We start from the raw sequence: 27,664 nt of genomic DNA, 5'->3' as shown, positions 1-27,664 counted from the left end.
CAGCCACAGCTGCTCTGGGCACCCTGTGCCAGGGCCTCCCCACCCTCACAGGGAACAATTCCTGCCCAATATCCCATCCATCCTGGCCCTTTGGAAGTGGAAAGCCATTCCCTGTGTCCTGTCCCTCCATCCCTTGTCCTCAGTCCCTCTCCTGGAGCCCCTTCAGGCCCCAAAAGGGGTTCTGAGCTCTCCCTGGATCCATCCCTTGTCCTCAGTCCCTCTCCTGGAGCCCCTTCAGGCCCCAAAAGGGGTTCTGAGCTCTCCCTGGATCCTTCCCTTCTCCAGGTGAGCACCCTCAGCTCTCCCAGCCTGGCTCCAGAGCAAAGGGACTCCAGCCCTCTGACCATATCCTTTCAGACTAATATTTTTTATATCCTTTTCTATTTTCTACATACAAATGAAGATTCTTCTCAAATTAACCCTGACTGCTGACTTTGCTCAATTTTACTACACTCACATAATTCTATTTCCAATTTAAAAAAGCACAATCTCCAACCCTAATTAATTAAATTACTTGTGGTCTCCTACATAACAAAATTAATTAATAGTTCCAAGGAGAAGGCTCAGAGGCCCTCATAAACATGACAGTAATTATCTGGTGATCAGCAGGTTGACAGAAGAAGACTAAAATTTCGATTGTCAATTAGGCTTTGTATGAATGCTAAACATAGAATGTAAAAATCAACCAGTATTTATATGTGATCTTTTGCTATTTGACCACTGTTTAATACACATTGAGAAAGACCAGTCTCAGTATACTCATTCTCAGGGACAGCATCAGCAACACGTGGCAAAAATCCAAAACAAACTGGAAGCATCYGAACCCGCAATAAATAATCTGTGACAGCTAAAGCCTGAAATCACRGGCAGAGTTTGCCAAATACCGAATGATTTGGAAAAAACAAGGATCAATGTCAGTGTTGAGGCTGCTAAAGGGGCAAGTCTGGAAGCAAAGTTCATTGAGTTTATTATAACATCCCCTAACCTGGCAAGGGGCGACAGAAACAGGGAATCCTTCTCCCTGTTTCCAGTCGTCAGGTTTGGCTCTCAGGACGGACTGGATTTATCCATCCACTGGCACATCCCAACACACACCAAGCAGGGCAGTAATTCCTGGTATAGAAAATGTATAAAATCTGATAAAGAAACTGCCAGTCTAAGCACACTTCACTGCCTTATCTGAGTCTCCTGGGCACAGGAGCTCTCCAGATGTTTCTCCTGCAGCAGCCAACAGCCTYGTGCTACTGGTACCCAAAATAATGCCTTGGTGACATCAAAACTGGTGCCAGGCTGACACATCTGTGACAGCTACAGACAGGGGGAACATCCAGGTGGAAGCTCAGCATCTTGGTTTTCACTGCACTGTTGCACATGTCAGCYCCTTTCAGAATCTGCATAATGCTTAACCCTCTCCTTTTATCATCTCCCTTTTCCATGCTCACTGTGTTTTTCTTTTCCCACTCTTTGCTGATGGGAGAGAAACATCATTGTTGTCACTTGATCATCATCATGGGCCCCTCTCAAAGAACCTTGTGTGCAAGTGCAGGAGGTGGTGGTACCCGAAACACAGATTTATGCACCTAGGTATTGGTGTGGAGAAGGTGTGAGGTGAAAAATTTCTCTAAAATTATTTCTTCAAAAAGAATGGAAGTTCTATCGCAGGAAAAGTAAGATTTGGAAGCACTACAGAGATCTTGGAATGTCAGCTAGTCCAAGCCTCCTGCAATGAGCAGGGATGTCTTCAACTAGATCTGCAGTCACAATTCAAATTTACTTCTTGAGGGATGATAAGCTTGGATGGGGAGGGGAGTACCCATTAGCACTCCAGGATTGTCCACATACAGAAGAAAGGTTCTTTTGGCTGAATTTCAGAGCGGTTTATTTGGAATGAGGCACCTAAGCAAGWTGCCAAAGCAGTGAGACAACTTAAATTAGAACAGAAAATGAAAGCAGAAGTGGAGACACACTCGCGGAGGCTCTGCAGCCACACAGGCTCCTGCTGGACCCGGCACGGAGCCAAATCAAAGCCTCACAGGCACTGACAGAAAGGACATGCAGGCRATTGGTGGCAACATCTCAACTGACTGCTTCGGGGGCTTCTTTCCTCTCCCCTTAAAATTTCCCATTTGGTCCCAATTCCTCTGAAACAAAAAAAAATCTCCTCTGTTAAACCCGCTTTGTCTTGCTCAGAGTTCAACACAAATGYGGGTGAACGTAAAAGCTTGGTGTCCTTTCATTTCCTGCAAACCCAAGTGATTCTGAGTTAAAACTTCTCCATGTCCCCAATCCAAGTCAGATTCATAAACTGAGGTTTGGCTGTTATTATCAAAAGCTGTAATAAAAGGAGTGTCAACCCTTGGTCAGTGTCAGCCACCCTCCCTCAAGCAGAAGGGACTATTTCTGCAAGTAAAGATGCCTGAACAGCCAGAGATGCCCACTCAGCCTCTGAGGGGGGTTCCCAGAACACAAAAGAAGCAGTGACTCCACAGCTCACCCTATGTAAATTGTTCCCAAAGACCCACAATTGCCCACACTGGAACTAAAATAGGTTGCAAGTGTTCTCTAAGTTGTTCCTGAGCTCAACAGGTTGTTCCCATGGCATGAAAAATTTGAAACAAGTCATATTGGGCTGGTTTTCTCATGTCTTTCAGTTTTATGCAGCACTTTCAGCAACTCTGTCACCTCCTTGTCTGTTCACTTCTATAGTGGAGGATGACACCTGAGTTTCAGTTTGGCACCTGGAAGCTCCTTGCTGGGGACCAGAGGYGTTCCCTCCTCTCTTTCAGAGATGGGCTCGGTTTCCCCATACTTTAATCTGACATTTCTCGATATTAAGAAGCCCATGGATACATATAAGTGGACAATTATCTTTTCCAGAGCTTGGAATCACCCTGTCTTGAGGTTTTGGTATTTCCCTGTGCTATGACAACCACTCAGTGGTTCCTCTTCTCCTAGAAACTGGGAGGTGGGTGACTATGTTGCTGTCCWTCACATTCTCGCTGATGCATCTCCTGTGGAAATCTCTCAGCTTCTATCAGACCCTTTAGCTGAGACAAAATGAAAATGGGAAGAAAAAGAAAAAGCTAAAAAAAAATACTAGAAAAGCTGTTATGAAACAAGTTACTCCTAAAATGTTACAAACGTTTCTGAGGAAGGAGGAACTGAATTGGGACGTGAATAACAAAACGATCACTTATTCTCCTGGTTAAGGTCAAAGCACTTTCAGTGCAGGGAGTGAATCAGCATCCAAGGAATTCAGCCGGGCTACGCAGCGAATGAAGCTCTTGCCTGCACGATTCCTGCCTCACGAGCTGGAGATGCTACCAAAGGCACAGACAGGGGCCAAAGAAATGACATTTAAACAACCAGAATACAAAAAGCCCTGGTGAGGTCTTGAGCAAGGCAGCTGCATGGGAGAAGTGACTCCCATCTTCGCTTCTGTCACAGCATCTCTGTGTGGTTCTGGAAAACCCCAAAAAAATGGTGCAAAGAAAATCCTGCCCTGGATAGTTCCTCTTTCTTGAGCTCTGAATTTGGATCACTGAATCTTAACTTCTGAAAGCACTTCTGCTCTCCCAAAACATGGCCCTACACRGGGAATGGGGTCCTCCAGCTGCTCCCTTGGCTTTTCTTTTGCCAAAAACCAGCAAAATAGTAATATAAACCCCAAAATTTAACGAAAGGGAATAGTAATATAAATCCCAAAATTTTAAGAAAGGGAATTGCTGGATCCTCTTTCAGGCTGCAATGGTGACACCAGTTTAACTCAATTTGCTGCTCCAACATTCCCTACATGACTAATGAGAAYTGTCAGTGAATGGCAAGGACTACCTACCAAAAAGGCAGAAACTAAGGGAGAGCCTCGTGTATCCCGAGTGTTTTGAGTCCTCCAGGGAGACAAATCCTTGCTACAGGTTGTTTTGCTGCTTCTAATGACTAATGTAGTAGTCACTGGCCAGAGGTGGGACAAACCCTGTTCCAAACACCCAGACAAATGTGTCATTTATAAAACGGACAGAATTACATTTACCGCCCCTTCAGGTTTTCCTGGATGAACTCCAGGCTCCAGCATCATCATCAGACAGAGCATCCCTCACCAACACAGCAATTCTGTTCACATGAACAGCCAAATATCAGATTTTCTGCCCTGACTGCTTGGATTTGCTCCTCACAGGTGGACACAGAGCAGTACAGCCTCTGGAAATCAGACTGGAAACAAATCTGGAGCTGATATTCTGAAAGCACAGATCACTGTCAAATCCCACACTGATGCAGGCACAGAGCAGAGCTAGTGATCAAGGAGACAGAGAAACCRTAAATGGACTCAGGATCTCCCTCTTAGTGCTCCAAGCATGTGCCCAGCTATTTATATTTTAGTTTGCAGCTTAAATTTCACATAGAGAGCCTGAAAACCAGCAGCACTTGCAGTAAARGCCTTTTTGAAGCTGCTAAAAAAGAAGGATATAAAGTGTAAGAACAGAGCGATGCTGCCAAGGACTAAAGGAATTCACACCGAGAAGTGTCTTCCAGCCCCAAAATAGCTGCAGAAAATACCTTTTGAGAGCTCAGGAATTACASCAGCGTTAAGGACAAGGTGCTTCTACTCTAGAGGAGCTCAAGAGCTTCAGAGAACAAAACCTGGGGAAATCAAGGAATCCTTCTCCTCCTAACGCTGCGCTGCAGGCRGTGGGAGCAGCCTGAGGACTGTTGWGCCAAAAAGGAAGCTCMTTGAAGGATGTGGAGGCACTYCAGGACCACTTCCAGCTCCAACAAGCACCACACTTGGAGTAACAGCTGAGCAACAGGCAGAAGGATTTCCAGAAGCACCAAGGATTGCRCAAATACACTGTGCTGGCACCTAAATGCCACCTAATCGCTGCATTAGGAAGTTTCTAAAGATAATGGAAATAAGGGGCAGCTCATTTAAAAAAAAAAAAAAGGGGTTTTTTATGTTACCATCAAGAAATTATTTCTTACCTTTACAATGAAATGGCAGAGTATTTTGAATATTGCCATATAAATACATATTGACCTACATCAACTACATATAGCAATATACTGATAAATACTAATATATAGATCCACAGCAAAGGATTTTTGTGGGTTAAAAAATTATGTCCTCCCTTAGATACTCAATATGGATCCTTCCTCAACATTCTACATCCTTGGGAAACTCAACCCACTTCCAGGACAAGCCAAGACAAATACYGACACCTCTCAGCTTTGCTTATTGTGGAGCCCAGGGACACAGGAAAATAAACTTAAATAAAATTAAATCACTATAGAAGTGACGGTACCTGTGCTGCATTTCCCTAGAAACATACAGTTAGGGACAATTTACATAATTGAACATCACTATGTTTTTTTTGAATACTGGGTCAAATAATAATTAATAATTTCAGATATTTTTCCTGTAGTCTTAGGATCTTTGAAGCTATTTTGAAGAAGATAATTCAGCTTAGGAGTAAAGTCAAATTTAAGTGCAATAGCACCAGGAGAAGATGTAATAATGTGGTTACTGATGTTGTCYCTTTCCTCATTTTATGGAGGATTATGAACCATGACCAATAGCAAGGAAGGGATGGTTTTAAAGCCTTCTGACAGAAAACTCTTTTTGGCAAGCAGTCCATTTCAAATAAAATTTTCCAGTGTTCCCTACACAATTTTATTGCATTTCACAAGAATTATTATCTGCGACTCACCAACACTAACCCATGAGCTTTCTCTTCTGCCAAGATGATTCCAACTTTCCTCCTGATAGGACATTTACTGAACAAGATCAAAATGAACGATAAAAATGAACTTGGCTGGGCACCAGCTAAATCCCACTTTTTTCCATTTTAGGTAGAACGCACCTGTTAACCAACAAGAATTTCAAAGGCTGATTCTCCTATTTTTCACCTCGGTCTCCTRTTTTTTAAGTGATACTACAATCCAGCTTTTCTCAAGCATCTGAATAGGAATAAAGTTATTTTTGGGAGTCCATATTCTTACAATGCCATGTACCCCTGCATCTGCTGGTTTCTTCTGCTAAAGCCCTAATTTTCCAGACAAAATGACTGAGGCTTCAACTCGAGTGCACCATCACTCTTTTAAATCTCCTTAAACGAAGGCAACCCTCAGCTAACTTCCCCCTCCAGCTGCCTCTCGTCCTTGACCCTCCTTCCCATTTTCCAYGGGCAATGAAATCATTTCCCCACAGAGAATCATCTTCTCTGCACTCAGTGAAGGTCAGCCCTCAGCAGCAGGAGCCACAGCCTCGTCAGGAAATCAAGAGACTGCTCCTGACTGGATTTAGTTTCATGTTAAGTAAGAGGTGATGCCTTTTGTTATCTGTGTCCTCTCCATGTTCAGTGTCTCAAACAGCTTAGTGATATTTAATAACCAAAAGATTTTAGGAGAGTAATATAAATAACTTATTTATAACGAAGGGATATATTTTAGGAATTTGATCTTTGTAGTCAGACCATACAGGTACCTTCCACTCCTTTGAACCAAGCAGCTCAAAATCCTCCAAAATTAGGGTTTCTTTTCAATGCAGAGCTACTGCAAATCCTGCAGGATCAAAGTGAAAGCATCCTTCTGCTCCCTGGTCCTTGTAGGAGCAGGATTCCATTATCCAGAGACTGCTTCAAGGCTGGTATAGATGCTCTGCACAGCCCATACAGCACAAGGAATAGACTTTACAGCACTCAGAATTGCACTGTTGAAGATCAAAGGGAAAAGATTATTAAAACTGTACTGCTAGATCTGCTTAGTTACCTCACAAAGGAAAAAAATACAAAAAAAGAAAAAAAAAAACCCCAAACCAAAACAAACACCAATCAGGGTGAGTCATACTTTWAACAAGACTTTCAGCAACCAGTTCACAAAAAAAGGCCATATTTATAAAAAATATTCAGCCCACAGATGATGATAATTTACAAGCAAGAGCAGGGATAGAATGTCAGATTTAAATGAACCGCAAAACAATGTATTCTATCTGAAAATTAAACTGTCAGGCAAATGCCACAACACAAGAGTGGCTTTTAAACTTGAAGAAGAGTGTTCTGAAAGCATCAGGACATGAAACCAAAAACAAAAGCCTTCTCACAATACAAGAAGTACTGAAAAATCCCTTGAATTAGAGCTGACAGCTCCACTAAAAATAGTTCTTGGCAGCTACCTGAAACACAGGCTTTGTAGTTCTTTGAAAACTCTGGTATCAGACAGAGAAGCAAAAAAACAAACCAAAAAAAGCAGGAGCTAATCAAGTATTTAACTGAAATATTTCCCTTGTCCCCAGTCCCACTACAGCTCTCCTGGAGCCCCTTTAGGCCCCAAAAGGGACTCTGAGCTCTCCCTGGATCCTTCTCCTCTCCAGGTGAGCACCCCCAGCTCTCCCAGCCTGGCTCCAGAGCAGAGGGGCTCCAGCCCTGCAGCAKCTCCGTGGCCTCCTCTGGGCTCTTTCCAGCAGCTCCAGCTCCTTCTGCTGTTGGCCCCAGGGCTGGGGCAGCTCTGCAGGTGGGGTCTCACCTGAGCAGAACTTGGAGCCCTGGACAAGCTGAATTCAGCTCCTCCTGAAGGTCCTCAAGTTATTGCTTTTCCTGATGAATCAGATACGACTGAGGCTGACTGGAGGCTGCAGAAATTCAGAGATGKTTGAAGACTGGCACCAGAGAATCAATACATCCATTAGGAATGTCATAATTCACCTTTATGAAATGAAATAAGCAGCAAATTATCAAGGATCTACAGCAGATGCTCTGACCCAGCATTTTGCTGCAATAAACACGTATTTTGTGGCGCCTCTGGGTCATTTAAAGCAGTTTATGGGGGATCCCACACCTTGTGCTATTTGTGCATCACCAGCAGGATTAGGAATAAAGCACCCCTGATTTCCAAACCTGGCAAACAGGTGCATTCCTACCCAACACAAAGAAGGRCAGACAGAACCTACAAACAAGAACTAAGATGACACCAGGGGACAAAGACATACACAGGCTTTGCATTTCATTTGAATCTTCCCATCTTGGGGCAAAAGYTGGAACAACACCACGGCTGGGATCTGGATTTCATTCTCCACCTGGGTAAGAGCTTCCGCCTCACCCAGCCAAGCTACAGCTCAACACAAGCTCGGAGAGAGGACRAATGTGGTTGGGTAGAAAATAAAATTCAAAAGCACATTCTGGAAAATAAAATTATTTTATAAATYACTGTATTTGTCTGATAAGGTAAGAACTAACTCAATTGAGATAACAGTCTGTACCCTATTATATTCTCTGGAAAAAAAATCTCATCTGGAAGCTGGAAAATCTGGTTTCTTGGGAGATCAAGCAGCAAAAATTGAAATATTCACGGGACTGGCAGTGGAATGATTTTAATGCTTCAGTGGGCACAAATTAAACCTGAGCATATTCAAACTAACACAATGGATTTGCTTTTTCTCAGTACATCCATGTGTCTCCCTTGTCTTTAGGACTAATTTTCCATCCAGAGTATGATGTGCAGGGTGAGCTTTCCAATCTTTTTCCATTAACAGGCATGACTTTTCATGAGGACAGAGCACTGCAATGAAAAAGAAATTCTGCCCTGGTCCACCCTCAAAAAGGGAAGATTAAAACAAAAGGAAAACAAACGGCCCCGGAGCACAGAGAGAGGTCAGGCATCCTCGGATGGCTGAAGCAATGAGATGACAGATTGCAGCAGCCCAGTATTAAACATCTCCAAGATAATTCCCCATCCCAAGCAGAACCATCACAGGGAGAAAGAGAAGCTCCTCTAAGCCAGGTCTGCCAGAGTGTTTCTCAGACATCTGCTCCTGTATTTTCCGCCGGCCGTTCCCAAAGCGGCTCCGGTGACAGATTTGCCCTAATTGCAGGCGGCGGATAATCGCCCTTATCCCGAAACGGGGTGCCCAGCTCAATGTGAAAACATTCCWCCTCCACTTTCCACCTCCTCTGCTCATTTCCTACAAAACCTGCTCTAAATCTAAAGCCTCCCACGGGACACCTTGGCTATGAACATGTCTGAGGTGTTTCTATAATTATTGAAGGACTAAAAGCTTTGGTTGCTGGGTTATTCTTAGAGAAAATCATCAGGCCCTCTCACCTTTTACTTTCCACCATGTGCTGTCCTGTCTCTCCCAATTTTTCTCTTCCACATTCAAGTGAAAGCAGAGGCACCTCCTTCCCACAAAACACACAGAGAGCTCCCTATCTCAGTGCAGAAAACCATCGATTACACCTAAACAGGAGATGCGATACAAAATCCCTCCAAAAACTGCAATACACTCGGGTTTTAAACCTCTCCCTTAATAAAAAGTATTGAGCTTATTTTAGATACTTTCTGTGCTATCAGTACTGAAAAGACAATTCTGCATTGAGCATGCTTATAGTGAAGAATTAATTATAAACATAATCCTTAAGTTTCTTGAAGCTCTTTAAAAATTGTTATAGCAACCAAATAGCTTTGACAAGCTTGAAATAATTCCTAAACCTGGCATCCTTGCCCTTGGAAGGGGACAGGACACAGCCAAGGTCAGCYGTGCATTATCTGGAGAAACTGAAATGCGATGCTGATCCTGGTGGAACAGGCTCAGGTGACACAGCTGGCTTCATTTCCACCTTTTATTTACATGAAGGACAACTGAGATGGGAATGACAGACCCTCCAGATATCCAGATCTCTTGTGGTTTTCCACAAGCACATCATCACTTACTTAGAAAATACTCGCCAATACTGGAACCTGTTTTAGGAGAATCCAACATCAATCATAAAAGAGAACCCATACTTTCAGCCACACTAAAATACAACATCTTATATCACAAACTTCTCCCTGAAATTCACTAATACCTTCCAAAATCCTGCCTRAAAATATTACACAATTTACTTTTCTCAAGCTATTAAATCTTCATTCATATTCACCACACTGCAAATATTCCAGCTGAAAAATTTCAAGTCCTGTGCATGTGTCTTATCTTTTTCATACTCAAAGGATTTATTTCAAAACATTCATCTCCCCAACACACCTCAAAGTTCCCCAGGAACCGTTTTATGCAAAGCAGAAGTTTGGGGAGGGGGGCAGTAAATCCTTTTAACTGAACTCTTTCAGATTACAACAAATTATTCCACTGGCACAAGGCCAGCACAACTCTCCACAGCAGAAAAAGAGGTCGGGCAAATCCAATAACGAGTATTTAAAAAGACMAGTCAACAAAATTAGTTCAATTTTCTTGCTGGAGGCAAAGTAAGGTCATTATGGAACAGGGAGAGGTGGGGGGCRAAGAGGAGATTCAGCAATAATATAATAAAAAAAACCCAGAATATTCAACCTATTGGGTTTTGGAATTACTTCCACTCCATTTCACCAGCAGAATTAGAAACATTAGGACAGCGGCGCTGCCACAACAGGCAGGTGCCTGGGGCCACGACATCCAGCAAGTCATCCCATCTCCCGTGGCCCCGCAGCCATCSCAGTGTCCAGAGCAGATGTCACCTCTCAGATCTCATCAGCCATGGGAGACACGGCGCGGCTCCGACCTGTCCAGAGCCTGGGATTAGCTGCCGGCATCAGCACGGTGMGAGGAATGTGCAGGTGAGCCACCCCTTCCAATTTCAAAATACACTAAGCAAAAGTGCAAAGTGCCCTAAAACGGGAATTATGACACAGGATCTCAGCAGAAAGGTTTGGAGGACTCATCTGGATTGGTCTAATCAACACCAGGTTATTGCTCATTGTTCAGACAGGACCAAAACAGACCTGATTTTTTTACCATCCCTGATATTTTCACACTGTATTCATTTGGGGTTTTTTTTGAGACATAAAATGATATGAAAAATTCTTTCTGTTCACAATAGGCCCATCCTCATGTACCCCTCTACAAAATTCTGTCCCCAACATACCAAGCCCACCTATAYTATGAGCACAGGAATCGCAGACCATAATTCAGATTGGAGAGATTTATCTGACTTTTCAGGACAGAAAACTTGTTTCCTACCCTATCCTATCTTTTATCCTCAGTCAAAATGCATTTTGCATTTCTGCAGAAAAATGGATTTTAACCAGCCTAGGATCCTTGTCTATTCCCTGGCWGCAGGCAGAAAGCTTTCCCAGACATTTAAGGGCATAAATGTGTTTGTGCTGCCAGTGTTTGGGGTCTGAACGACACAGGGGAACCCATTTGTTGCATTCCTGCTTGTCCTTGCTGACTTTACACCTGAGCCCTCAGGGATTTTCCACTTTCCTTGAGCCTTTCCAATCAAGTCTGCAGTAAAACTCATCAGCAATTTGACTTAAACAAACATCCTTAACCCTGACCTTCAAAGGATGATCAGGTTTGAAGGGTAATTTTTTAAAGGATGAGGGCTTTGGTTGTCGCCCTTCTTTAAATGTTTCTCTGAAATAGAGGTTTGGGGATTTTTGAAATTTTATTTATTTTAATGAAGAGCAAAAGACAAGACCAAGTTCCTTGTCCTCACATTCCATAACCTGCTGGTTTGGCATTTCCCCCATCAAAAGTCACCCYAGGCTCTCATGTTGCCATGAGGAAAGTACATCCTGCATCTCCATCTTCCCAACCCTTACCAATGAAGGGATTCCCTGATTTATCATGTAATCATTGACATCCCTCCTTGGAAATCTCCCTTATCACCTTTATCCCTGTATCACTAAGATCCCAGCCACAGTCCTGAAATCAACTGGGTAGAGATTTCAGCCTCAACAGCCTAAAATAGAGCAGGGGATTTGATGGCATCAAGCTGCTCCCAATGATTAGAGATTCCCAGAATTGTTTGGACTGGAAGGGACCTTAGAGATCATCTCGTTCCAACTCCATCATGGGCAGGGACACCATCCATTATACACCATCCCTTTTTAATTGTTCAATCTCTTTTTAAATGCCGATTATCAGCAGGCATATTTTCAAAACATCTCTGCTCTGCTAAGACCATAGTTTATATCTAAGGACAAGAATTTCTACAAATGCAGTAAAAATAAGTCTTATGTGAGAAGTGCTCTCGCTGCACTGTTTTGTCAAATTAAAAAAYATGCTGCCATTCTGGTTTGCATTCATTCTGGCTCCATTTACCATTAAAAAATCARTTTTAAAACCCCCAAACCCTAAGGAAGTGTGTGCAAGGAAGAGATTTCCCAGCCTAAATTACCAAATAATCCAACTGAGTATTTTTTTCCTCCAAAATTCAGTCACATCTGTAGTCCAAGGACAACCTGTTCACCCCTAACACAAACCAATTAAAACAAACTCTGCTTTAAGACATTCGTAAAACAGATTTGTTTAAAGAATGGAAGTTTCAACTTCTTTAGTACCATACAGATGTTGCTAAATTTGTCAACTTCAGTGCAGTGTTCCAGTAATTTGGATAAATTAGTGAAGCCTTGGCAGCCGTTCACAATTGCAGCTGAGTTTGTTCATCACGATTTGTTAGATAGGAAAAATCTGTTAGATAGGAAAAAAACCAAAAGAGATTGGGCTTTCTCCRAGTATGTAATTCAGTTTTACAATTTACATTAACACTTAGCTAGAGGGATTTGAGCAGGAAAGATCCTCAATCCCTTAAATTCACCACAGTTTTTACACTCCCATCTTCCCCAAAAATTAATGTYATGGAAATGATGGTTGAGAAGTTGCTCTTTAAGGAAAACATCCCTCTAGCAGAATGGGGGTTTAAGTAAGTCTAATAAACTAAAATTCCAGAGTGAGTACACGATCTCCTTGTCCTCACGTTCGTCCTTCCTGACTCCTCTAAAAGACAACAGGAGAYGGAACCTTCAGAAAATTATCAAGACTTCAACAACTTCCCAAGTCACCTCAGAGCTTCTCAGAGGACACATGTGCCTCCCCACCGTACCTGAAAAGCAGAGTACATCTTAGCATCACACAGGAAAGTAAATTACATCCGCATAATTATCCCCGCAGAATGCAGTGGAAAACATATGGTATGAAAATGAAACTGCCTGAAATGGATTAACTCAGCTGCGTGATGAGATCCACAGAAGGGAGCATGAAAAAAATGTTTGAAAATGTATTCAGTGTAGGATCCCAGAACTATGGCACATTCATCATCCGGATAAGGTAATGACACCAGGAAATGAGCTAAGTAAATCCAAGATTGAAGTTTCATTTTCTGAAGTGCATCTGTTTGGCTCATATCCCCCCGAACCTCATCGTTCAGCCATGCTGGGTCTCATCTTGGAAGCAAGAGATGCAAGAACATAAATCAAAACAGCTCCTCTGACGAGCAGCCGTGGCAAACATGCTTTTAATTAGATTTTATAAATAAATAAACTGCATCCCAGCAGGTCCTTGCCACAGCCTGCCATGACATCTCCTTTCAGGCTGTCCTTTATTACTGGGTTTGGGGTTTTTTTGACACGAGGGTGTCAACCTTCACTAAGGGAAGTTAAATCAGCTGGCTTTTCAGAAACAAATGAGAAGCACTGGATTGAGCCAAAAAAATTAACAGAAACAGCATGTTCCTGCAGAGGAGGTCACATCTTCCACCACTCCTTCCCTGGGATCATCTGGCCACTGCTTCTGACACCAGCAATGAGGAAAATTGAAACTGAGGTGGGCTTACCACGGAGACAATCAGCCAACTCAAAACATTTCTAGGGATGGCAAGTATTTTTTACACTTTATGTGCCAATACACAARCAAATGGCCAGAACTCTGGCTGAACATGTCCATGGTGGGACTCTGACCTTGGATCAGGCTGGCAGAAGAGGGGTTGACTCATACAAATAAGTCATGTGAAGGCCCATCACACCAAGCAGAAATCCTGTCAGGCTGAGACACCTRCAAAGCATTCGACATCAAGATTTGGGGAAAATTTCAAAGGAGAGCATTCATAGTCTCTGTGCCTAAGGATTCTGCTCACAAGTTCTGGTTTAATGTGAACGACACAGGCAGGTGATTACTAGACCAAGACAAACCAGAAGATACGAAGTTTTAGTCCTACGAGTTCTGCTGGCAAACATTTGCAGGAGCATAAACTAGAGGAAAACCAAGCTAGATCCAGACACAGAGAAGCTTTTAAAATTAACATATGGATACTTTATGATCTGTTCAAATTGAATTTTTAATTATCTTCACCAAAATTACCCAAGTTGATGAYTACTCTGTATGTCCCACTTGACTGCAAATGCTGACCAGGACTGATTTTGTCMAACTGCAGCCTCCTACATCCCCCTCCCCTCTCTCTCAGCACCTTTTGTCCCTGAGGTTTTGCAAGGTCCCTTCGCTCCACACCACAGCCAGAGCAAACCAAAGCACTGTTACAAACCATCACAAAGAATGATTCAATCAGATGGGCATCAAAGCCSCCAAACGGTCCTTTAGGGCATTGAAAATATGTATTAGGAGAAATACAAAGTGAAGMAGGTTAGTTAATGAGTTTATATAGGAATAGGATGAAGCAAGAATAGATACTTCATCTCCTGCAATATAATGAAGAATTTCAAAGGGTTTTTTTCAGATTGATCTTGATGGCCATGTCATGGGCTAGCTTTGCAAGAAGTTACCAAACGGGAGCCCCCAAGGGGTGTGCTGGTGTTATTTTGCAAAGAATTCCCCCATAACATACAGCTTCAACCAGAACTTTGTATAACAACAGGAAGAAACCTTCTCTGTTAACTGCACCGCCATAGCTATTCTAGTGCTCCCTCCCTTCAGCTGCAAGATCACCTCTGGATGCAATTTTCCCTCCACTTTTTTCACCCCTAAAGCCAAAAAAATCCACATCACAATGACCAACACTCTGGAAAGTCATAAAGACATCTGAGAAGTACCCAACTTCACACGATTTTTATCCTCCCTCTTTCCAACACCAGCCACCTTCCAACACCAACCCCATATGTCACTCAGACCTTGAAGTTGGGCTTCACTCACTCATTCTGTCCAAGGCAAAAGGTGCTGGGCCCACAGGATCCCTCTGCTCTGGGATTGCAGGATGGACGAGAGGTTTTATTTGCAAGGGCAACAATCTGCTTCTGACCCTTGTCACCCTCGCCAGATCGTGTAGGCGCYGAGGGAACAGGCTGCACTTATTTCAGCCATGGGGCTGGAAACCCTGCCCTGACGTGGGATCTGCCCACGGACACCGGATTCTTTACGCATTTTCTGCATGCACACCGTAGGCAGCGCCAGAAATACTGGCCACGTGGGAAAATGGGAAAATATTTTATTYCTGGACTAGGGAAGAAGCCGTTGAGCTAAATGCGGCTTTGTTCAGGGGCAGGAGTGCCCGCTCTCTGCAACAGGGGCAATTCAGGAATGCTGATAAGTCTGTTTTCCCTGCATAAATAACCTACGTTCGAGCCCAACTGCTTTATCTCAGGGAAGGATAAAGCCCTCRGTGGCAAGGCCCCAATATTTGTCTACTCTCTTATCAAGTAGGAGCCTTATTACAAAGGCTAATTCAAGTGGAGATTAGATTTCCCATATGAAGGAACGGACAATAACATCAGATATTCTTCAAACACCAGTAAGTAAGATTAATGAAACGCCGCTGCCATGTGCTTTCACCTCGACAATGCCTTAAAAAAACAAAAAAAAAAACGATCCTGGTAGCTCCAAACAAATGTGTCCAAGGGTTTCATCATATTTCAGTGCGTAGATATCACCTCGCTTCAGTCAGCCAGCAGCAACTACAAATAGCCTGCAGGAAGCCACCGATTTCCTGAAAAGAGGGTTAACCGAGAATCATAGGAAATGGAGAAAATTAAAGCTGCATTTAAYATCTTGACTAGGCTGAGGAGGGAAAAAATGCAGCAGCAGCGGCACTGAGCATGATGAGACACCTGAATCCATGCAAAATTAAATGAGACTCTCAAAATCACAGACCTAACAAAGAATTACCTCCTTCAGCACATCTTACCCAGGCAGGGGCTTTCTCCGGGCAGTTTTCACAACCACCTACAGGTGACCATTTAAAATCTTAATAAGAAATAAATTCAACTCAGCAGTGAGATCCACCGAGCACATCACAAATTGCAATACTTTGCATTTAATTGCTCTTGCCTAAAGGACTAATTCAAAAACCGAACAGCAAAACAGAACTCRGCAATCTGTGAAGCTTCACGCGCTCAACAGTTGTGCTGACTGATCAGACACAGGCAAAAAATCAGCTCAGAGTTCTGCAGGAAGCAGAAAAGTATCAATTGGATAGCTTTATCCAAAAAAGTWGCAAGCTTTTAAAAAAAATCCCCTGAATTGTGACAAAATGTTGCGYAACAGAAAGGAGGGAAAGCACAGCYTGATGTGTTGACAGCAGCTGAAACAAAATCAGAAAAATTGCTGAAATATAAGTATTGCCCTCCAAAACTCCAGGGATTGCAGCAGGTAGATGCAGAACAAAGAGATTATACGAAAACCATAACCTCAGTCATGTGCTGCAGACACTGTCACACACACGGAATAACCCCCAAGGACAGAAATGTGTATGGGAAATGGATGCAAAAGAGGAATCAGAGCAATCCGGTATTTAAAATCTCACTGTATAAATTAAAAAATGAGGGGGCTAAATCCCACCTAAAAAAAAGAGGTAAAGCTCCCTTTCCAGGCAKTTACCCCAGCTGGCAGAGCAGCTTCCCTCTGATCCAGGAAAGACAATCTCACCCTGCCCCGACCTGCCAGGACACTGCAGCAAAAGTTGTTGTTGTATACGACTTTGTTGCTCTTCTCTTGCATCCTAATAGATCCTCACTGCATTAACTTTGCATGTTTAATCTCTACTCTGAGGCTCTTCCTCGTGTAGAACTCTAGATCACTATCAAGAAGAGGCTGACTCCTCTGCCAGCTCAGAATGCTGCTCTCCAGTTCCAAACAATTTAGGAATGAAAAAAAAAAAAAAGAAAAACACCACTTTTCATGATGTTCGAAGACTCTCCAGTCATACATTTGAAAGAAGCAGCCTCTAAGTATTTATACATCTCTTTCATATTGTCTCCARCTTTTCTGCCCCTTACATGACACCTACAAACAAGGAATATCCCACAGCCAAGGCTCTAGGTGTGCCAAGACCTATATCTCCCTGATAGACCCTACAGATCCATCTCAAACAATAAAGTGTTCACAACTTCACAAGAAACCTGGGACTGTAATTTGGGCACACAGGCGATACAATAAAAAGGTAGAAAAATCCTAAAAATGTTATTTAACACTGTAAATAATTTATAAAATAATATTAGAAACCCATAAAACACTTGACAATGTGCTTCAATTGGAAAAAAATCCCTAAAAATAAGAGTACACCTCATGAGGGGGTTCTCACATCAAACCACCAGTGACATCCTGTAGGCTCTCCTAGGTCCAACCACGTCTTATCCTGTGGCAGAATCCCAAACTCCTAGTGGAGCTGCTCATACTCTTTGCTCCAAATGAAAAAAAAATAGTCTTTCAAAGTTTTAGAGCTAAGCTAGTTGAACCAAAGCCAAGAGAGAAGCATTTATATTGTCAGTTTTACCAGGAGAATGAAGGAGAGGAGGAAGGGAGTCTGCTGCATCACAGCTCTGAGCAAAGAGCACCTCTACCTATGCCCTCAGGAAAAATAAAACTAAAAATCCCCTTCCTAGCTGAGGAATTTCCTAACTACCACACTAAACCCCTGCACATCAGCTCTACCCAAGAAACTGTTAGTGAACAAACTGTTCTGCTGGTTGTGTCATTGACCTCAAAAGGCCTTTCCCAGTCCATCCCCAGTCAGGCGGGACCCTCTGGACAGGCACACGCCTTGYTCAAAGCAGCAAGAAGAAATCCTTCTCACCCTCAGGATGAATTTGTCATTTATCACCAATTCTCTTGAGATTTGGGTGCATCTCACCACCTTCTGCACATGGAGAGATCCCAGGACCAGAAAAACAGCCCTYGCTCCAGGAAGGTCCTGGTTCAGCTCCGGTCTGGAAGCGCGGCTGCTCCTTTGATGCCCTGCCAGAAGTGGCCTCCAGTGAGGAAGCCCGGGATGAGTCACACCACCGGCACAAGGAACTTGCCAATCTGGATTGAAACGCTCACATCAAACTATGGGATTTTTCTTCTTGCTCTGCCATCTCCCTTTGTGCACAGCAATTCCCGGTAATTGCACGCTGCCAGGCAAAGGGGAAGCAAAACTACCCAGCAGACACAAGGGAGGGTCCGCCAACCATGGCTTTGTCCTAAAAACCGAGGCAATGGGGTGTTAAGGGACTCAGAGGATCATCTGGGAAGAGCACCATAAAAGCTTTTTTGGTTTTTCACTGACTTGCATGAATTCCAGTTGGCATTGGGGTTTATTGCTTTCCACACCTGCGGAGCTCTGCGCCAAGAGCTCGTACCGCGTGTGCACCACAACTTCAAATACTGTGTCTTCTAATCCAAGTTAGCTTATACATAAATCCAGGGGAAAAAAAAAAAATCAAAACATTTAAACCTGTAAGACAGCTTCAAGAAAAAGAAGTTTAGCCYTAGTGGCCTCTCCAACAAGGGATAAAACACATACAAAATTGATCCATTTTACATGCACAAGGATGCAGGTAGTTTTGTTATGAAAATATAACATTCTGAGTGTTAAAGAATTTATTCCTTTTTCCCACAAAATACACTTTACTCAATGATGGGGTCAACAATAGTTGTTTCATTCACTATCTCGATCTGCTGTGAGCCAAAAGCATATTAAAGAATCAAAGCAATATCAACATCTCTGTCTTTTCAGCTCGATTTGACAGTTCTGGCAGTAAAACTCCTAATTCCACATGTTCTTTACTTAAAATTGAAACTGCAGCACATCTGCTGCAGCTGCCGAGCTCACTGCACACCAGAGCATTTCAAATCTCACTCTGTGCCTCTTTAAWGTTAGAGTTGGGGTTTTTTTTTATCTTTCCAGCCCAACCTCTAATTTAAAGGAAACTGTGCTAGATGCTCTAATTGACCCCGTTCTCTTCCTTCCCCAGTTTGTCTCTATAATTAGCCCTTCCCAGTGAAGAGAATCAGCAACAAGACCTTTCCGAGCCCCACCCTGCAGACCACAGCGACTGCCTCGTATTGTTTTTGCCCAAAAATCAACAGCTTCACGACAACAAAAGGTTTAAAATATGGGGGGGGAAACAAGATTAAAAGTGTAGTGWTAATTTTTCAGCACATTATGGTGAGTGAAGCAGCTAACCCAAAATTTCACCTGCAAAACGAATCCCTCCGCAGCACTTTATAACATGAGTAAAATACTTGTTTTCCTCAAAATAGCACATAGTTGCAAAGCTGCCCACCCCAAATTCACCCACTCAGGACTTGCACTGCAGAATTCAGCACACACACCAAACAGAGGATTCCAATCTCCACTCCGGCACCAGAAGGCCCCACACCTTGTTTCTTGAGGAATTAAAAGGTATGATGAGAATGAGGAAAGGAAATGCATTAAAAATACCCTTATCAACAAGTAAATGCCGCCACAGAGAATTTACTTCCCTACTTGCCTCTACAATAGGCAGYGATTTCTACCAGGTGACCAGAGCTGGGGGTATTTTTAGGTACTTAGGGGAAAAACAAAACAGCAAACAAAAAAAACCACAACAGCAGGGAAAAAAAAAACTAAAGCCAAAACAACCCCCCAAAATCCAGTTTAGGTCCAGATTTCAGAACTTCTGAGCACCAGGAAGTGCACAATGAAGCAGAAGATTCCAGCAACGCCGGCAAAAACACATGGGAGGATCTCAGATTTAACCGGGCCTGACCCAGGTCCTCGGTGCCACCAYGGCATTTTCCATCTCAGTCTTTCCTAAAGGATGATACCCCCACTAACACAGTCCAGAACTAAACCTGAGGGATTTCTCTGGTAAGTTTTGAGCTTTGTGTTCTTCCATGCTGCTTCTCCCATCCCCAAGGTTCCAAGCACACCCATCTCAAGCAGCTGGGCTGCTCCTGAAGGTGATACCCACCAGGAGAAGCATCTCAAGATCTCCTGGTGTGTACCAAGTCCCTCATTCATTATTTTCCACTCAATTTTCCCACTTGACTTTGGCTTTGCAATCATTTTGTACCACTATTACATGGAGCTTAGAAACCACACAGGCTGAATGTTTTGAAGATTGATTTCCCAGTTCTTTTCAAACCCATCAGAGCTGTTTGCTAAGTATTATCCCAGTGCTCTAGAGCTCCGGCCTCCCAAAGCACACCAACACACATACTTGTGTAACAATCTGGAATTTCAACATTTAGACATTTAAAAAATTACACTGCAGCTGGCGGGAGTCGCGTTAATAATGGCAGCACCTGAACCTGTAATGATCCTTCACCTAAGGAAAATAGTTCAAGTTTTTTGAATACCTGTCCCCTCGCAGCCCCTGAAGAGCATACCTGAAAGGAAAGTATGTAGATTAATGCTCCCAAAACAGAAAAGAAAGGTGTTGGATTTTTTTTCTCTTCTTGTAGGACTGGATCAACTTTCTCAATGCAGAGGGTAGTCCATGCTCAGGGAAAAATTACTTGAAAGTATGCAGAAGAACTGCACCTGAACCATTGTAAATTCATGTCTCCAGGTTTTAATTTCCACTTATTTTTCCAAGATACTGTCTCAAGGATTCAATTTTTACTAAAAATAGAGCCAACACAAGACAGAAGATCACAATGTCTCCACCACACAGTCTGAACCATGAATATCAGACTGAGCTACTTTTAGAYTGAGTTTTCAAACGAGTATTGTGTGCAATTGAAAAAGTTTCACGCAGGGCCGCTCCTTAGACTGCAACAACTGCATAAAATGTCTCATTCAGCTTTGGCTCCTCAGGTTTCACATCTTCCTTGACAAAGCAAAAATGAAAGCAGCCTTCAAGCAGCTGAGCTGCAGAGAAATAAAATGGGAGGAAACCCCTAATGTCACTAAAAGTCAGCCAGAGAATGCTAGGTGAGATTCACACCTTCCCTCATGGTGGGAAATACTCAGACAGGGATTCTTTTCTCCCTTGTTTCAGCACAGACTTTTAGGTGGGAGAATGAAATTCTCAATCCCTCAGACACGGACTTCTGTGCTCATTTTTTTCTCTTTATCCCATTTGCTGGAAGCACTTTTTTTATTTTTAATATATTTTTCTCCTCATATTTATTGTACYGTTCACCACAGATGAACAGCAGTGGCTCTAGAGGGGTATTTAAATCACATAAATGAAGAAACACAGCATAGGACAGCTGAAGTCAGAAACAACACATCAGAAAGTGGAGCTCCCACCTGGAACTGCAAAGAGACTGGAGCCTGGAACAATGCACACAAATCCATGTCTTTTCCACAAAACTGGTGGGACAAGGAACAGGTAACAGCTGCCAAGTCATCTTTCTTGGTAAGTTATTTCTTAGAGGTACCATTTCAACTTCAGAAGAAGAAATATTGCTGCTAGTGTTTGTCGCTGATAAATTCCTTAATTGAATCCCTGTGGATTGCAGGGAGATCAGAGATGCATGTGGAGAACTATGTTTTGAAACAACTGCTCTGGCAAATCAAGGTGCACCCTGCAACCCCTGGAGTCGAGCAAGGTGATGCCGAGAGCAGCAAAAGGATTTGTGGGTTTATCCAATCCTCCCTGCAGACTCCTCGGTCACTTTCAGTAAAGTTCATTCTCTTCATASCTGAGGTAAACTCTTAAGATTCCTCGTTATCTGCTGCAGGCACCTCAAACCTGACCTCTGCTCTGCATTGTCCTYCTATCCCGTCACCTACCTGCCCGGCAGGGTGAAGCGCCTCCGGATAAGATTATCCGCGGTGAGGCTGCCCCAGCTCTCCTGTCTGTGCAGGTTATTTGTGCCACGGGCTGGCCGGGAAGGAGCAAACCCAGCGTGCCCTCGTTGCTCAGCCAGACGTTTCGCCTCTCTGCAAATGCAAAGCCTGAATCCCGAGGGAGGCGCCTGGGCCGCCGCATCCCTTGGCAGCAGKGCTGGATCTTTATTTTCAGATGAAAAGAAGCAAAAGAAACAGTGGCTCTGCTTTTAAACGTCTCTCCAAGTGGCTTTGTCGAGATGGAGTTGTTCAGCCATCCTTGCCACTACCACCAGCAACAAATTCCACAGAATGATGCCCCATTTATGGAGTAATTGGTGAATTAAGGAGCAGAGACCGGCTCTCCTGTAATCAAAGAAACCCCTAGAAGGGTTATTTCCCCACATAACCTCCCTCTGCCAAAAAAAACCCATTTATTTTAAAAAAATCATTACAAATTGCTCAGTATTGTTTTAATCAAGCCCAACGTTTCTAACGATCCACTGTGGCCCATTATTTATTTATTTTTGCCTAATGGGACCACATTCCTTAACAATTAAATCATTTACTAATTCCTCCCCAGGGAAGCTGTCCTGTGCACCCAACAAGCACAGACCAACCTAACAGTTCACAGACAAGTGCCATAAAAGTTAAAATGGCAACATTTAGGAGAATTTTTATTTCAGTCTATGCATTTATGTGAAGTATGAAAAGACAGTAGAGTTACAGAAGTCTCCTAAAGTAAATAYTTTCCGTTAACTTGTTTTAAGTTCATCCCTCAAAACCAACCATGTAGATGCTGAATACAATAAAAGAATTCTTGGYGGTCTATCAAAAACTTCCATAAGCTGGGTTGGTTTTAAAGTTCAGGTTTTCCAAAGATGGATCTATCTGGATTAAATGCTCCTCTTCCATCRATGCTCAGCCATGATACAGCATATCTAGGATCCTCTACCTTTTTAAAGGTCACACTTTGCAAGAAATAGAAGATAGTCAAAAAAATTCTGATTAAAAAACATCACAGAGGCTGTCAGATTATCTGTGCATGATGGATAAAAGCCAAGAGCTGGAACAACCATCCAGGATTGGATTGAAGGTCATTTGGGAGATGCCAGAAGTGATTCAAGGTGAAGAGGCCAGCAAATAAAGACTCGAAAATTATACTGAAACCCACATACTTTGGCTATTTTTACATTTAAAAGTGGTAACCAAGACATTTGTTTATTTTAAACCCTATTTTTCCTTGGCTACTCTATGCAACATGTGAGTGGGACAGACCTCTGCTCTGCTCCCCACTGCTCCTAASAGGGATTTGCAGTAACTCCTACAAGTTAGAGGGATGGAAACCACAATGATTTTTCCAAGAGAAGCTGAACAGCCAGTTGGAACCACCAAAACTACCAGGGTTGAAAGGGTCCAATCCAGCGCTCCCCTTGTAGGGGGTCACCTACACATAGAGCCAGCCTATTCCTTACAGGCCTTAACACCCACAGGGATTTCATAAACTTCCTCCATGACCTGRAATAATCTTTAAAAGCACACCAGAACCCAACAGTGAATGACAGGAGACCACAGCAGAGCTGTGCCTGCATCTTGCTTTAAGTCAGTCATGTAGCTGCAAAAAAGGCAACACAACTCTGTTGGTGTGAGACGAGAGTTTGGATGAGACACAGCTGGCTGAGCTTCCCACATGATGATCTCACATCAACAGAGAGAGAATCCAACTAAGAACTGTTCCTGGAGAGGATGGAGAGATGGATCCCAAAGGATTCATGCAAACTCCAAACTTGTGTCTGGGTACCTAATGCAGAGACAGCACAACTATCTATACCTGAATTTGGACACACTGTATACCTGCCCAGGGTAATTTGCTGCCTCACCAGCTCTCATAGCTCCTATCCTCTTTATTTTCCATGATGGCATTGACATGACCCAGCCTCACTGCTATCCTACCCCAAGCATTCTCAGTGCACCATGGCCTTTCTACTCCGGAGCCTCATCCCCACCTTGGCAAAAAACTAGCTTGGCTGAAGACCTCATTCTATCTCTTCATGAGGCTCTTAACAAAGCTCCAAAGAAGGGCTGACAAAAACCACCAACAGAGCCCAAAACTACRACCCACAGCTTTGTCTCAGCATAGTTTGGCATGGTGTGAACAGGCAAAGGCAGATGAGAACCCTACACAAAGAGATGTCTCATCCTTCTCCAAAGGGATGCCCATTCATGTCTAATGAGAAGCTGCAATGCAACACTTTAATGGCAGAAAGCAATCGAAGGAGTAACAGTAATCCTTAAATCACAGGTATTTATTTGTTTCATTTTGCCTAGAAAAACTCTGAGGAGTTTCCACCAAAATGCTGCAGAGCTGCTTGCCAGTTTCGTGCTGATTCTCAGCAAATAGACCCAGACTATCCCTGTTCCCCTCCCAAAGTAACTTCAGCCAGACCAGGTCCTCTTTCAACTGCAGCCTGTGACTACATCAGCTTAAGGAGCTCATGGAAAGGCAGTGGGAAGCAGCAATGTAACAGGCTGCAAGCAGAYGCTGTGTTCTGCAAGCAGTAGGTCATGGATAATGTCATTCTCTTTGGACACTTCCCACCCAGCACAAGTCAAACCACTTCCCTTCCCTTCCTCTGCAGCCCACAGATTGAAGACGACCAACATGAGACACCTAAAGCTACAAGGAACCCAATCTGACTTTGCAGACRATCCTGCTGGGAGCAGGATTTTGGACCAAGTGACATCTTGAGTTCCRTTCTGACCCAAGCAATCCTACATCCCTCTATCAGAGGCAGGATTAAAATCATGGGGCTTGTGTTAGGAATAAAAAGCATTTATGGCAAAGACATGGAACTCTCACCCTCACCTATAAGACTTTTTCACAGGTACCTGTGGAAAAGATTCCATAGATTCCTCCCCATGGACAGAACAATGCTACCACGAAGTCTAACAAAACTGCAACACTTGATAATATTTTAAAAACAGACACCAAAATTAGTTCAACTCTGAAAATCCCTACTCAAAGCCTTCACTCCTGAATTTTTGTATTTTCTGAGGTCAARTGGTTTGTTGAGTTCCACTTTTAAAAGTTTAATTCCAAGGCACAGAGGTTAAGACATCAACACAATCACAGGAGTAAGACATATGTCACCATGGTTTTGACCTGTCAAACACGGCAAAAGATTGAACATTAAAGAGTCACACAAAGAAAACAAAGACTATTCCATTTCCCTTTTTTCCTGTTTTTATCCATTATCTGGCATGAGTTTCACATGTTTGGTTTCTATAGTCTCAACTCTGAACACCTGTGCCTTCACATGTATACCCAAAACCTATGGAAAAATTTGGCTGGTGCAAAAGAAAATGAAATTCCACAAAAACAATCTCAATTCCAATGATCCATAGATATCCCATCAACAGCATTTCAGCCTTACATTTCTGTCAGAAACCCAACCTTTGTGGCAATCCCAACCATCTAACCTGCAAGCACAGTGGAGTGTTTTGCAGTAYCAAACCCAAAGAATTACCAAGCTTCTCAGAGCAGGGAAGTACTCAGACAGATCCCAAATCTCCGACGCTACTGCTTTTGTCCAAAGGAATGCTAGAGAAAGTCTCCAATTTGCAAACTTGAGCCGTGATCCTTTAAATATTTATGCTCATGTTTACTTTGTCGAGAGGGGAGAAATCCCGTTCTCTYGAGAGGAAGTGAAGCAAACGTCGGCACGCAGGACAAAGCCTGAGAAGTTTAGATGCTCTTTTAAACCTCAACACAAAAAAGTACCATGTTTCAAAGCTGAAACCTGCACCCAGCCCATCTCAGGGCCAGAGTCCAGGACCAGGCTGGAGCTTCATCAACAACACAACRAACGTGCCTTCAACCCTGGTGTTTCGCGTGCAAGCGGGAGCGCAAACTCCCTTTTTATTTACAAACCAAGGGGACGCAGGAATTTCTGAAATCAAGTTTGACCGGCTAAGATGCTTCCAGTGGTTCAATGACCTTGTTTGCTCCCTCATAAATGTATTTTTAAAGGAATTGAGTTCAAAAGTTGCACGGTTTAGAGCGAGAACTAGAACTGGGCAGAATACGGCCACACTACACTCACCAAAACCAACYACCCAAAGAACTCTCCAGCCATGCTTGAGTGACAGAATCCCAGACCAGTTTGGGCTAGAAGGGATCTTAAAAGCTGACCTTGTTCCACCCGCTGCCATGGGCAGGGACAACTTCCACTATCCCAGGGGCTCCAGGCCCTGTCCAACCCGGCCTTGGACATTTCCAGGGATCCAGGGGCAGCCACAGCTGCCCTGTGCCAGGGCTTTACCACCCTCTCAGCCAACCATCTCTTCCCAATATCCCATTTAACCCTGTGCTCTGGCAGTGGGAAGCCATTCCCCTTGGAACTGCAGTTTCTGATGAAGAGTCCCTCTGCAGCTTACTCGGTGCAGAGTAAGCTGCAGAGGGACAGAGAATATCCCCCTTCAGAAGTTTGCTCCCAGTTTCCCCAGACTCGAGGAATTTCAGCACCAGAATTACAGGATCCATGTGGTCCCACAGCTGTGATGGCGAATGCTGCTCTTCCTCTCAGCTCGGTGGTACCAAGCTGCAAAACCAGTGGAGGGACCAGCACTGTCCCTGTGCTGCCAGTACTCACCCTACTGACTTGTGGGCATGTGGAGGAGCAATCAGTTCTTCCACCCAGAGCCAGATACTGTTCTCCCAGAAATCAAGCATAAGATGAGGATTTCAAGTCCAGCCATACCTCAACACGAGCTAAATTAAGGTAACTTGGGTTTCACCTTTCCCAAGTGCCTGATCTCAACCTCACATTCTCAGGGGTTTTTCGGCAAACCTGATCAATGCTCACAAAACTCATCATAAACATCMCATACAAAAATAATTTAAGCATAAAGCATTCAATTTTTTCTAGCCAAGGATCCCAAAGGTTTGATTGTCTGTGTGCTTTAGTATCAGTGTTTGTGAAAGACGCTGCAACAGCAGATGTCACGTCAGGCATCTGATACCTTAAATCTTAAAATGCAGCTTCCTCACCCAAAATAAGACAGAAAAAAAGGTAAAAAAGTGGAGTTTATAAATTGTAACAGAAGCAGTGGATGCACAGAACAATTACTCTGCAAAACTGATCTATATTTTAAATATATGAATTCAAACAAAGCTTTTTCCAAGTGCTGCTGATGGGCCTTTCAACACAGAGAAAAAAATCTCTAAAGCCACCCTGATTTATTGCATCGATTGCRATAAATAAATAAATAAATATGAAGTTGCATCATCATCGATAGCCCAGGAAACAAAAGCTTATTAGTTTTGTGCCGGGGCTGCTCAATTACCTTCCCTGCCATCAGCAGCCTGACTAAAAGCTTCCAAAGCAGTCTTGGGGATCAAAAATCACAGCCAGGAGGAAGGGCAAAGGCTGGGAGMGCCTTCGTGATGGAAAAAGGCATAGAAAAGCCTCTTATTTTAATAAATAAAATGTAAAAATGAGAAAAGCCATTGAAATGAGTGAGTTTACTCAAGGGCATAGGGGAAATCGCGTGACTGCAGGGCGAGGGGCTGAAGAGATGATGCTCTYCAGGGATAATGCAGTCTCTGACCCAGCCGGAGTTTGCTGCGTGCACGGATAAGCTCAGGTTTGTRGGGTCCGGCTTAAGGATTCACAGCCCGTCACCGCAGCATCCACGCACCTCTCCACGGGAACACAACGCTCCCCTGTCATTTCCTAGCAGTCCCGTGGGAAAAGAGTCAGGAAAGCACTTGAGCCGGCCAGAAACCCAATTCTCCACSTAACAACCTATTTACAGAGCGATTTATTACAGCGCTTGGTTATCGACTGAGCGAGACACCGCGCTGGTTTTCCTCCCGTAGCAGCAAATCTCCTTCCTCTGCCGCTACGTGATTATTTTTTTGATCCGCCGATGGGCAGGGACCGCGCTGC

The 27,664-nt window shown here is 43.4% G+C and overlaps 1 protein-coding gene across 10 annotated transcripts in view; it reads right to left on the bottom strand.

Moving 5' to 3' along the window:
* Nucleotides 1-27,664, bottom strand: part of MYO9A (myosin IXA) — a 169,982-nt gene that overhangs the window by 141,147 nt on the left and 1,171 nt on the right. The window lies entirely within an intron of this gene.

Source organism: Malurus melanocephalus, unplaced genomic scaffold, assembly GCF_030028575.1.
Source record: "Malurus melanocephalus ecotype Western Australia unplaced genomic scaffold, MMel_1.1 scaffold_372, whole genome shotgun sequence".
In the NCBI taxonomy this organism is placed as follows: domain Eukaryota; kingdom Metazoa; phylum Chordata; class Aves; order Passeriformes; family Maluridae; genus Malurus; species Malurus melanocephalus.
This window is presented reverse-complemented; position numbering and strand designations above follow the sequence as displayed.